General features: G+C 48.2%; 1 non-coding gene across 1 annotated transcript; it reads left to right on the top strand.

The window, feature by feature from the left end:
- The first annotated feature begins 11,305 nt into the window (after positions 1 to 11,305).
- Positions 11,306 to 11,412, top strand: LOC120687061. Its single transcript, XR_005680561.1, has one exon. It is a non-coding gene; the product is annotated as a small nucleolar RNA R71 (small nucleolar RNA).
- The last annotated feature ends 1,080 nt before the right edge of the window (positions 11,413 to 12,492 follow it).

Here is a 12,492-nt window from a genome sequence, read left to right as displayed (position 1 = left end):
GAAACAAGTTTAATACTATATTTCACTATTCAAAACTTAATTCTATTTTAATTTATAATTAATTTAGAAACAAGTATGTAATAAACTGAAATTTTAATATTAAACTAAAATTTTAATACTATAACATTAATTAAATAAAATTGCTTTACAATATTAATGGATTCATACGTAACTTACCTGTAGATCACAAGTGCGGAATCTGGCAGGGCTTTGCTATTGCAACTCCCTCCCTCACCCCATGTCTCTCCTTTTTCCCTCTATGGATGTTGTTTGCTGCAAATGCAGGGGGGACCTCAGCTTTTATATTGGGGGGAGCCTGCCGCCCCCCTCCCTCACCCCATGTCTCTCCTTTTCCCCTCTATGAATGTTGTTTGCTGCAAATGCAGGGGAGACCTCAGCTTTTATATTGGGGGGAGCCTGCCGCCCCCTCTGCCGGGTGGTCGGCCTGCCTGCCGCCCGTCCACCGGGCGGTAGGGGACTCCATGCGATAGCACTCAAATTTTAATTACATATAGGTCCCTACCGCCCGGCAGGGGGCGGCAGGGGGCCTACCGCCCGCCCCGCAGACGGGCAGTAGGCCCCCTGCCGGGCGGTAGGGTATGAAACTGTAAATTGTGAAACAAAAATATATTTGTGTAAAAAACGTTTTTAAAAAATATATAAAAAAGGCCTATCCGCGGCCTCTTCGGCCCGGCGATCGCTTCGGTCAACTGTGCTGCGAGAGCCGGCTCATTCGGCCAACGACACGCACAACGCCCGCGGCCTGCTTCATCCAGGCTCCGGCCGCTCCTACGGGCTACCTGTAGCTTCGGAGGTAATCCACTGAACAACCCAGCCGCTTCTTCTACTTGATGAATGCTGGTGTACAAATCTATTCAATATTTAATAGCTGCATTGGAAAAGTATTTACCACTTCGATCTGGCACGCAGCATTTAACCTTCGTTCTCTTTCCATTTTATTAATAAAAAATTGAACATCCGTTAGACTTTAAGGGCAATCATTATTGGGCTTCGGTTTCTATTGCCACAAGGCCTTCGGTCTTTTCTGTTGGCTTACTTCCGTTACACATTGGGTTTTAGTTCCCATGTCTCCTACTAAGCTATGTTCCATATAACTAAACTTGGGTGCCTTCGGATATTTTTTACCCTTTGGCTGGCCAACACTTCGGCCTGCACCACCGAAGCTGCAATTCGTTTTGTGATGTGCAGATCTCAAATTTGTGACCGATGCGCCAATTCGGCCAGCGATCAGTTACGGCTCGAGATCAACCTTCATCAGCTCCGGCACAGTGCCGCGTGCCCCTGGCTTCGGCCCACAGCGAAGGCGGTGCTCGGCCCAGCACGGCTCGCCACCAGCTACCAGCGCACTAATACTTTACTTGCTCTGTAGATTAATCATCTTTTCTTTAATGAAAATTATTATTAGGCTTCGGTAGCACAGATGTTGGGCTTCGCATCGGCGTATCCATGTTAATGACCCCCGGCAGCACTGTTTTTGGCCTTCACACATTCCCAGGCTCTTCGCCAAGGACACCACCTTCAGGGCATTGGTTTTCACCTCGAAAATAATTATATATGGGGCTTCAGTTATCCGAGTTTGATGCAAAATTCATCTTCGGGCCATTGATTTTCACCCCAAAAATAATTATATATGGGGTTATCTGAGTTTGATGCAAGATCCCTTTTCGGGCTATCAGTTTTTACCCCGAAGCAACACTCTATATGGGGCTTCGGCAATCTATATTTTATGCAAAATTCTCCTTCGGGCTATTGGTTTTCACCCCGAAGCGAATACCACTCTATATGGGGCTTTGGCAATCTATGTTTTATACAAGATTCTCCTTTGGGCTACTGGTTTTCACCCCCAAGCGAATACCACTCTGTATGGGGCTTCGGCGATCTATGTTTTATACAAGATCCTTCTTCGGGTTATTGGTTTTCACCCGGAAGCAAACACGGTTATATATGGAAATGACTATGCCTTGGTATTACGAAATTCTATTTGGTCTTCGGTAATGATTGGCTTCTGGAGAGAATGAGCGTCCAAATGGACAAGGTGCACCGAAGCGTCTATCCCTCTTCGTCAAGCGAAGAGGGGAGTCATCGGTGCGTAACAAGCATGAATACTTGAATGAAGTAAGCACGTGCCGCAGAAGCTGTGTGGCCCTGCACCCCTTAGCTTCACTTCACTGGTATTAAAGTACTTTGTTTTTACTCTTTGCAGTAGCATTCATTCAATCATTCATTCATGTCATACTGCAATCTTTGCATCACGTTGCATTGCATTCCATGGCAGCGAGGAGTCGAAGATGCTAACGTTGATATGGAAAGTCCTATCATGTGAAATGTCAAAGGCATAGAAAGTCCTTCTGTGCGAAATACCGAAGGCAGGGAAAGTCCTATCGTGTGAAAGCCGAAGGCTAGGGCTTACTTATGCGAGCTAAAGAGCTGAAGGTCCCCTAAGATAAGTCCTTTCGTGCGAAATGTTGAAGGCATGGAAAATCCTATCGTGCTTAATGCTGAAGGCATCCTAATATATTTGAAAAATATTGTTCTCTCAAGAAAAAATGATGCAGGCCTTGCAGGTGTATAAATTGGCATCTTCAGAATGGCGAAGTTCTATCATTGGTTTTCGCATTATTGTTGAAAAAACAAGTCATCAACACTAACAATTTTCGTCGCAAGTTGACTTTGGAGGGGTCTTCGGCATGCATCAGCAAGTCCCCTCTAACTACGTCATTCACCCGCGTCGACACAGTTCGATCCCAGGGGCTCGCTTTCGACTTCAGACTTCGACCTTCGCCCTCGTCGATACAGCTCGACTAGAGGGGCTCGCCCTACAGCTTCAGCGGCGACTACTTCGACCTTCGCCCTCGTCGATACAGCTCGACCAGAGGGGCTCGCCCTACACTTCGGCGGCAACTACTTCGACCTTCGCGCTCGTCGATACAGCTCGACTAGAGGGGCTCTCCCTACACTTCGGCAGCGACTACTTCGACCTTCAACCTCGTCGATACAGCTCGACTAGAGGGGCTCGCCCTCCACTTCGGCGACGACGACTTCGGCTTTGGCCTTCGCTCCCGTCGACACTGATCGACTCGAGGGGCTCGCCTTCTACTTCGCCGATGAAGACTTCAGCCTTCGCCCTCATCAACATAGTTCGGCTCGAGGGGCTCGCCCTCCACTTCGGCGATGACTGTTTCGGGCTCCGCCCTCATCGACACAGTTCGGCTTGAGGGGCTCGCCTTCTACTCTGACGACGACTAATTCGGCCTTCGCCCTCATCAACACAGATCGGCTCGAGGGGCTCGCCTTCTACTGCGGTGACTACTACTTCGGCCTTCACCCTCATCGACACACTGCTTCGTAGACTACGCCCTTAGAAGAATCTTTGATGCCTCCGCTATGAACGCCGGCCAAGAGGGGCTGTGATGGGGCCATGGTGGATTGACACCACCCGGTGAACAAGTCTTGCCTGGCGCTCGCAAGAAGTCGTCATCGGCTTCGCTAAGGTCAAGGCAGCATCATTTTCTGCTTCCATTACTTCGACTACTACGACTACACTGCTTCCTCCGCTTAAAAAACGTATCTCGATGAAGAGTGCTCAAGGAGGCGATGAGGTTCTACCAGTGCCAAGGGTGCGGGCGCCCAAGAACCAAGGATCCAGGGCCTTTACGATGAAGTCAGGCGATGAAGACTCTGCCTTTGTCATCGCCGAAGACCCTCGTCGCCGCCGAAGACTGTTGGCGTTTCTTATGCCCGATTAGAATAGATATTCTGCAAGCGCAGAGAATTTCCGCTGTAGCACTTCACCTTGGAGTATTCCAGGGTATCGTATTTTTCCTCAGGGAAGCACTATGGTAAAGAGTATCATAAATCGATTGTTAACCGTACTAGCTTAATCGACTGACTGACTAGACGGGGGTAAGCCAGATAGGTAGATAAGTGGCCAGGCAATGACTGAGTGACACACGAAGATTCTAAACCTTAGAGAGGTAGAGCTGGGAGGACAACGAGCGAGATAAGACACCTAATACACTTCTGAACTATCGAGCTAGCCTCTCTAGATCAGACTAAACACCTAACTAGTTCTCGGGAAAGCAGAGCTTACTTCGGCGGCTGGAAGAGAAAGGACTTCAGAAAAGGATGAGAGGGGAGTCCAATGGCAACCTGCACTACTGCTATGAAAACACCCGAACGTGGTGGATACAAAGGACGGATAGGGCTGTCACCACCTACCGACTACCACAACGGTTCTGTGGGGTGGAACACACTTTCTAGCTAACACTAAGGTCAGACACTACGTCTGCACTCGGTGCTAGGATTTCTCTCGAGGCCTTCGAGAGAAATCCCACTCAACCTAGCGCACTAACTTGAGATACTCTAGTCCGGGCGAGAAAACCCGTAAGATAAGTTCCCGATTACTAAGAGAGATAACTTAGCCTAAGCTAAAGGAGAACTTCCGTGCTCAAGCTGAACCTCAGACTTGAGTAAATAAAAGACTACAAAAAGTAAAGCTGAACTTAGAAAAGTAAAGAAGATAACTTATATTAATAAAGTCAAAAGAAAGATACAAGAGCTATACCAGACTTCCGACGACTCCGGAATCCCGAGCAAGCTCGACTCGACTCTAACTCCTAAGCTACTAACCTACTCTAGAAAATACAAGTGGAAGAGAAGAGCTCCAAATGGTGTGTGTCTTGAGTGATGGATGGTGCCTCCTTTTATAGCCTCCCAAGGTCGGTACTGGCAGCTACTGCAGGTAGCGTCGGTTGAAAGCAGGTGTGACAGTTGTGCCCAGCTTCCACGCCAAGTCCCAGCCTGAGAGGCTTCTAGGTGGGGCCGACCGGCTTCCCCTAGGCCGGCCGGCCTGGGGATCCTACCACGTGGCCACCGATCTTCAGACAGTGGCTCTGATCATTCCCTTGAGGCGGTTGGCAGTTGGTCTCGCGTCGGTTTTGCAGTTGCTAGGCCGACCGGCCTGGGGGATGCCGCCCGGCCTCCCTCTGGCCCATCTCGGCCTCTGACTTGGCCGAGGCCTTGCTCTGCTCTTGAACATTCTCCAGGGAAGTGGGTTCCTGCAATCTTTGTGCTCTTGGGCTGCCTTGTGAATCTTTGGATGAGTGTTGAGGCCTTTTGGTGTTTCTAGTTGAACCAAGGCCTAACCCTCGACTTAGAGCCTCTTGATTGTGTCACATTGTCACTGGTTAGAAGCCGGGGCCTTGCTTGTGGAGGTGCCAGGCCGGCTGGCCTAGGAGAGGCCGGTCGGCCTGGGATTTTCCCCTTTTCTGCCCAATTTTGGTACACTTAGTCCTGAAAGCAAGACTCATCCAAAACTCGTGGAACTCGTTAGAATTAAACAAAATATGAATGGAACATAGTGCAAAGCTTGTATTATTTCCGAGAAGTTGACGGCTTGGAATGTGAAATTTTGGCCGTCAACACCCCCCCAAGCTTAAAATTTTGCTCGTCCTTGAGCAAAGCTTAAACTGAGACTCGGTGGATCAGGAGTTGCATCAATGTTTACCCCCTTGCAGGTACCTTGTGCACAGCATATTACTCTTCCTGTATGTACTTATGAAAAGTTGGCACATACCTAAGGTTTTGGAAGATGGGGCGTACTCGTTTTTCATCCCTCGGTCTTGAGCAGTTGTTGGACTGAACAACCTTCACCGGAATGTTCCTTGCTACCTGTTCAGGTTCCCAACTCGGATTTTTGCAAGATTTTTCAAAAGAGGATCAGGTTTCCCAATGGTACTCTTGAGTCGCGCAAAGTGTATGATCCTCACATATGGTCAAGAAATATAACCATCTTCTTCCTATCTCTAAGGCTGATATGTGGAGTTTATGGGTAGGAAGATGTATGCATACCTTGGTTACCTGTATTGCTTAGCCGAAGGGTGATCCAAGCCGGGGTCGGTACTTTGCCAAATCCAGGTCTCATGGAACATGGGGTTTTTGGAGGGTAAGGAGTGGATGGAAAGGATGGCTTCCCATTTATTTGAACTCCATAATTTGCAACTTGAAATGGAGAGTGGACTTTTCTTTTTCTTTCTTCTTTCCTTTTTTTTAAAGAAGATACTTCCACTCTCTTTTGCTGATATATCTTGAATTTTTCTTTGGAGTTTTGAATGGGGAAGCTTCTATGGGATGAACTTGTGGTGTATGAGATAGTGATTGCGGGGATACATAACTAGCAAGAGTGGATGTCAATACTCGGAGTGAGTGACTGACAAGCCAGCTATGTTTGGGCTAGCAAATGGTGGATGTATGTGGGATAAAGACCTGTAAGTGGCAAGTACCATTCCCGAGATGGATGCACCATTCGACAAAGCTCAAAGTAAGTTCAGATAGCTCAAATGGTTTATGCAATATAAGGTTCTAGATGGGTCATTTTTACCATGGGAAATCTTCACTAAAATTTTGGTTTTAAAAAGAATTCCGAGGGGTTCCCTACTAGAGCAGCAATTTAAATTCCGGTTTGGGCTATCTCGAATCCCGCAACAACTTAGACTTCAGAAATTAAACTCATGCCTCCACTCAACCAAATTTTTAGTAGAACTATTATATGCCAACTAGTTCAGGTACTAGGAGAGTAAAAAGCTGTAAACGAGGCACATACAGAGTTTAAGCAGAGCAACTATTCATCATTTCCAAAGTAAGAGCTTACACTGATTTCCACTCATATATTTTATTCAAAGCATGTAAATATTTTTTTGGGATTTTTTTATAGATTATTTATTCATTACTACTACTATTATTTTTTGTTGTTTTTTTAGCATGGCTACTGAATAAAAGGAACGGGTGCGATGACTTACCTGGCGGTGTGACTCCCCCCAAGCTTCGATGAAGCTCAGTCCTCCTCATCGGAGTCTTGCTCTCCCTCGTCGGGATCTTCATCATCGTCGTTGTTGTTGTTCTCCTCCTCGTCATCGTTGTTCTCCTACTGGTATGGCTGGTGCTGCTGGTGCTGGTACGGCTGGGACTACTAATAGTCCAGCCCAAGGTGGATGAAGATGTTCGAGACGTCGTACTGCAAGGCAGTGGTCAACCCCCAGCTCTCCTGGGTGAGCTGAGTGTTGTGTGTCATCATGTCCTGCATCTCTTGCTGCTGCGTCCCAAGTGTGCTGATGCGGTTCGAGAGATCCGCGATGCTCCGGAGGATCGGGTCCTCATAGTTGAAGCGTGCTGAGGATGAGGGACCCATCTGTGGACCATAAGACGAATGCATACCTGCGGGGTAGTACGGTCCTTGTCCACAGGCGAATCCACTGCTGCCGGCCTAGTACGGGCCATAGTTGTAATGACCGTACGCCTCCTCGAAGCTCATGTTCTCCGTGGACGGCCCCCGCTGGGCCGAGGCGTGTCGCGAAGGACCTGTTTTGGCTTGTCCGCGCCGTGTCCTGCTTCTTGTCTGTGGACTTGCAACACTTCGTCGTGCGGGTTCTCTTTTCTCCATCTACAATGTTAGACTTTTCACCGAGTAGAGAGAGAGTCTCGGGCATGGAAGCTCGATCTACCTATTGTACCCGGGGTAACACATAAAGATAGAATTTCCTGGCCCTTCCCGCATCATGTGCCCTTGCACAAAATGCTCAAGACCGACCTCGTATCTGTACGCCTCCGTCTCAGGCAAGAAGGTGACTTCGGCGCCCTCCATCACTTTGGCATGCCTCGCCACACGGGTGACCAGTGGGGTTATGTCGATGGGGCCTTTGGCCGTAATCATCTTCTACCAATGAGCAAGCATGCTCCAGACGGGCGAGAAGCGAATCTTGTTCGCCATAGCGTATAGACACTACAGCTTAGGTGAGCTGCAGAGGCGAAGGTCTGTGCGGGAATGCACAACCATGGCGAGCCACTTGGCGAGAAACCTCAGAGTAGGATTATGAATTGAAACTATGCTATTCTTGCTACTCACGGGTTCATTAGAGATTTCACTCCACCAAGAGCTATGATCATACTGATAGCGTTCAACAAGTGTGTTGGGGTCTAAGATGCATCTTTTATTAAAGCCCAATGCAACACTAAATTGTTGGAGAGTTATTTCAAATTGTTTGTTAAAGAACCGAAAGTAGACTTTAGTTTCAGTGCTGATTTCTTCAACGGTAAGAGACATAAGAAACTCCATGGTCAAGAGGTGCAAACCTGGCTCGACGATGTTGGTGAAGTTCTCCCATCCGATGGCGGTGAAGGCTTGGTTCATGTCTTACAAAAGCCCTGTCGTGATGAGGAAGCGGGTTTCGAACCTCTTGACATGGGCATAGGTCTGCCTCTTCAGTAGCTCGAGTGCCTGCCGCTCGTAGTCGTTCTTGTAGATGATCTGCTCGACCATCGTCAAGATCCTGATGCGGAAGCGGCTACGTGGGACTGCAGGAATTTCTTCTTCTTCTCGGGATGCATGCGAGCGGTGACCGGAGTCAACCGACATGTTGTCCCGAGAAGAAGAGGAACTCCGTGAGCTTCTCAACCTTCTCGAGTACGCCTTCTTGACCTTCTCTTTTGCTCGGGTGATCATGATGCCTACAAAATGTTAGCACGAACAATACCAGAAGGAAACAAGAAGTTAAGATGAGGGTTAGCGTTAGTCGTTAGTCATTCTTGCGGGGCGTTAAACCACCACAAACGTTCAACGTTCAGTGTGCCATGAATTTATTAAGAGGGGAAATATTTTTGTGTTTTCTGGTTTATGAACTTCACTAATTACTACTCAAATTTTGTTTTTAGGCGAGCTAGCACTTGTGTTCTTCTCCTAATCAACTCAAAAGAGCTCAAAAAGACAAGAAACTCAAGGAAGAGAGAAGGGATTTAAGAGCTCGGGCTGGGATCACGAGTACCTGAGCTTCTGGTGCACCGAAGATCGTCGCCCTGGCTAGATTTTATAGCCGCACACAGAAGCTAGGCCGGCCGGCCTGGGGCAGGCCAGTCGGCCCCCTGATCGGCGTCCGTTGCTCCACGTCGATGCTCTATCGCTTAGGCATGCAGGTATGGTGCTCCCCGTCGGTGGTGATGGGACGTGGGTGGATGGCAGAGGCTGGCCGGCCCTGTTGAGGCTGCTTGGCGTGCCTCTGCACCTTCCCATGCTCCCCCCTTTTCCCTTTGCTTCATCCTTAATCAAAGTCGCCACCCCCTGTTGGTTCCTGACAGAAACAAAAGAGGTGGGGTCGGTTGGCCTAGGTGGGGCCGGCCGGCCAAGAGTTCGGCCAAAAATTTTCGAATTTTTTTGTGAAGTTCTCTGATGCAAAACTTTTAAATTTTAAACGTGGGTTGGTTAAAATTCAAAACATGATTATGCAAGTTGAAAAGAAATTTATGCAAGGAGAAATTTAAACTATCCTATATGCAATGCAAGTGATGGATATGTGCCACGTACCTCATGGCAAGGGCTCGGGTTTTGAGTCCGATGCCGGACTCTCCATTCCTTCAGTTCGTTTGTCGTCGCCGGATGGAGTCTTGGGCGATGACACCTTCTTCTGCCACACTTTCTTAGGTGTGGGTTGCGCTTCGACCTTTACTTCCTGTGAGTCCAGAAATTTCTTACGCTGGATTCGACGTTTGGCATTCTTCTGATTGTGAAGCTTGATTTGCTTCGCTTCCTCTTGAAGTCATAGCTCCTCCTGAATCCGCAGATTCTCCACGAATGCAATGAGGGCTTCAATATTCGAAAGCGAGGGTTTCTTTGTCTCTTTCTCGGGTTTCTTCTTCCTTCGGACTTCCTTGACTTGGTTGCATTGTACGACCTTCGGTTTGAAGGCGAACTTCTCCTGCTAACCATTGATGTTGAGCTGGATTTCTCCGGCCCCGACATCAATATGGGCGTTTGCTGTGCTCAAGAACAGCCTGCCCAAGATGAGCGGCATCTTGGCGTCGACTTCCATGTTGAGCACGACAAAGTCGACGGAAATAAAGAAATTCCGAATTTTCACTGGGATATTCTCTGCTATTCCCACGGGATAGTGGACCATTTGATCCACTAGCTGCAAACACATGGCAGTAGGGGTAAGTGCATGATGGTTAAGTTTGTCATAAACTACCTTGGCCATGACACTGACGCTTGCTCCCAAGTCGCAGAGGGCGTTGGAGAAATGTTGAGCCCCGATCGAGCAAGTGATGGTGGGGCAGCCTGGGTCTTTCTTCTTCACTAGGAGAGGATTGAGTATAGCAGCGCTACACTCTTCCATTAACTGCACGACCTCAGCGGTGGGCAGCGTCCGCTTGTTTCCAAGAATATCTTTGATATACTTGGCATACGTGGGTACCTGCATAGCATCAAGAAGTGGTATATTGACATATAACTTCTTGATTACCTTGACGAACTTGCCGAATTGTTCGTCGGCCACTGGCTTCCTTATCCGCTCCAAAAACGGTAAGGCAGTTGTGTCGTGATAGTCCCGTGAAGTTCTCGGGGGTTCCACGGGGTCTTTCTGGGTAGCAGGTGTGTTGGAGTCAATGGCCTCCTCCTACTCTTCATCTTCAACGTCGGTACCGCTAGCGGTTATGGTCTTCCGCTGCTTTCCCGCATCCTTTGGGAAAGGTGGCTCTTGCGTGGACTTACCACCACGCGTGGTCACCGCACTAACATTTTCCTTTGAGGGCACTTCCGGTTGCCCGGGTAGTTTCCCCGCGTTGGTGTTAGGACATGAAGATGCAAGCTGAGCTACTTGGGTTTCTATCATCTTGTTAAAGCTCAGTTGATTCTTGATAACAGAATTAAATCCCTCTAGTTGTGTAGCCATAGATTCTAGGATCTTGTCATTAGCAAGAAATTTCCTACTAATATTATCATTTATTTGCTTTTGGCCCGTACACTAGGTCTTTTAATGTGGGCTGAAAACTGTTATTGAAATTCATACCTTGTTGTTGACCGAAGGGGAGGTTGGGCTTGGAGTTCCAACCCTGCTGAGGACAAAATCCTGAGTTGGGATTGTTGTTGCTCCCAATGAAGTTTGCATCCTCTTGAGTTAATGGGCACGAAGTGCCCGAGTGCCCAGTCTCGCCACATGTTTCACATGTCATACGAGACTCCGAAACTTGATTAACCTCCTGGTGCGGAGATTCCAGCTTCTTCATCAGAAGTTCCAACTTGGCAGCTAACATATCGACTGTGTTGATCTGATGTACTCCCCTGGGACGGGCTTGCTGCCTTTCTCCTTTCCAACTTTAGTTGGAAGCTATCTTGTCAATCAGCATCTTTGCTCCCGCGACGTCGAGAAAGAGGAAAGAACCACCCGCTGCTGCGTCAACGTGGTCTTGGGCTTGCTGATTCAGGCCTTGGAAGAAGTTCTGAATAATCAGCCACTCTTCTATGCCGTGGTGTGGGCATGCTTGTATGTACTCCTGGAGACGCTCCCAGACTTCCAGGATGGTCTCATCCGGTAACTGCTGGATTCCGGTGATCCTGTTTTGGAGGGCAATGGTCTTACCCACTGGAAAGTACTTGGCTAGGAATGTATTTGAACAAGCTTCCCATGTTGTGAAAGCTTCCTTGTTGGAGTAGAACCACGTCTTGGCCTTCCCGAGCAGTGAGAACGGGAACAGGCGAAGACGGACGTCATCCAGAGTAGTTCCTCTGGGGTTGATGGTGTTACTCACCTCCAGAAAGTTGTAGAGATGGGCGTTGGCATCCTTGGATGCCTTTCCGCAAAATGGACTTACTTGGACCATGTTCACGAGTCCAGTCTTTAGCTCAAAGCCGTCATTGCCGGCTTGGTTGACATTCAGTCCAGTAGGAATGTGGCTGCTGGACGGGGCGGAAAACTAATGGAGAGTCTTCGCCATGGATGAGGATGCTGAGGTGGAAGGTGAACTGATAGGCCAAGTGAGCTTTTTCTGAGGTGGGACGACGTGGCATCTCACGATTCTCCCAATTCTTTCTGGATTTGGGTGGAAGTTACTTGGTAGATCGAAACCGGTCATGTACTGCTCTGCATCGATCAAAAGATGGAGAGAGCAATGGTAAGCCCGCTAGGGTTAGCGGCGACAAACTAGTAGAGTTTATCAAACTATCTACGATATCTTTAGCTAATTGCTTCCCCGGCAACGGCGCCAGAATTGCTTGTTGGCATTTCTTATGCCCGATTAGAATAGATATTCTACAAGCGAATAGAATCATTGTTGTAGCACTTCACCTTGGAGTATTCTAGGGTATCGTATTTTTCCTCAGGGAAGCACTATGGTAAAGAGTATCGTAAATCGATTGATAACCGTACTAGCTTAATCGACCGACTGACTAGATAGGGGTAAGCCAGATAGGTAGGTAAGATAAGTGGCCAGGCAATGACCGAGTGACACACGGAGATTCTAAACCTTAGAGAGGTAGAGCTGGAAGGACAACGAGCGAGATAAGGCACCTGATACACTTCTGAACTATCGAGCTAGCCTCTCTAGATCAGACTAAACACCTAACTAGTTCTCGGGAAAGCAGAGCTTACTTCGGCGGCTGGAAGAGGAAGGACTTCAGAAAGGGATGAGAGGGGAGTCCAACGGCAACCT

Source organism: Panicum virgatum, chromosome 8N (genome assembly GCF_016808335.1).
Source record: "Panicum virgatum strain AP13 chromosome 8N, P.virgatum_v5, whole genome shotgun sequence".
Lineage (NCBI taxonomy): Eukaryota > Viridiplantae > Streptophyta > Magnoliopsida > Poales > Poaceae > Panicum > Panicum virgatum.
Note: the sequence above shows the minus strand (reverse complement) of the source record. Positions and strands in the feature narration are given on the sequence as shown.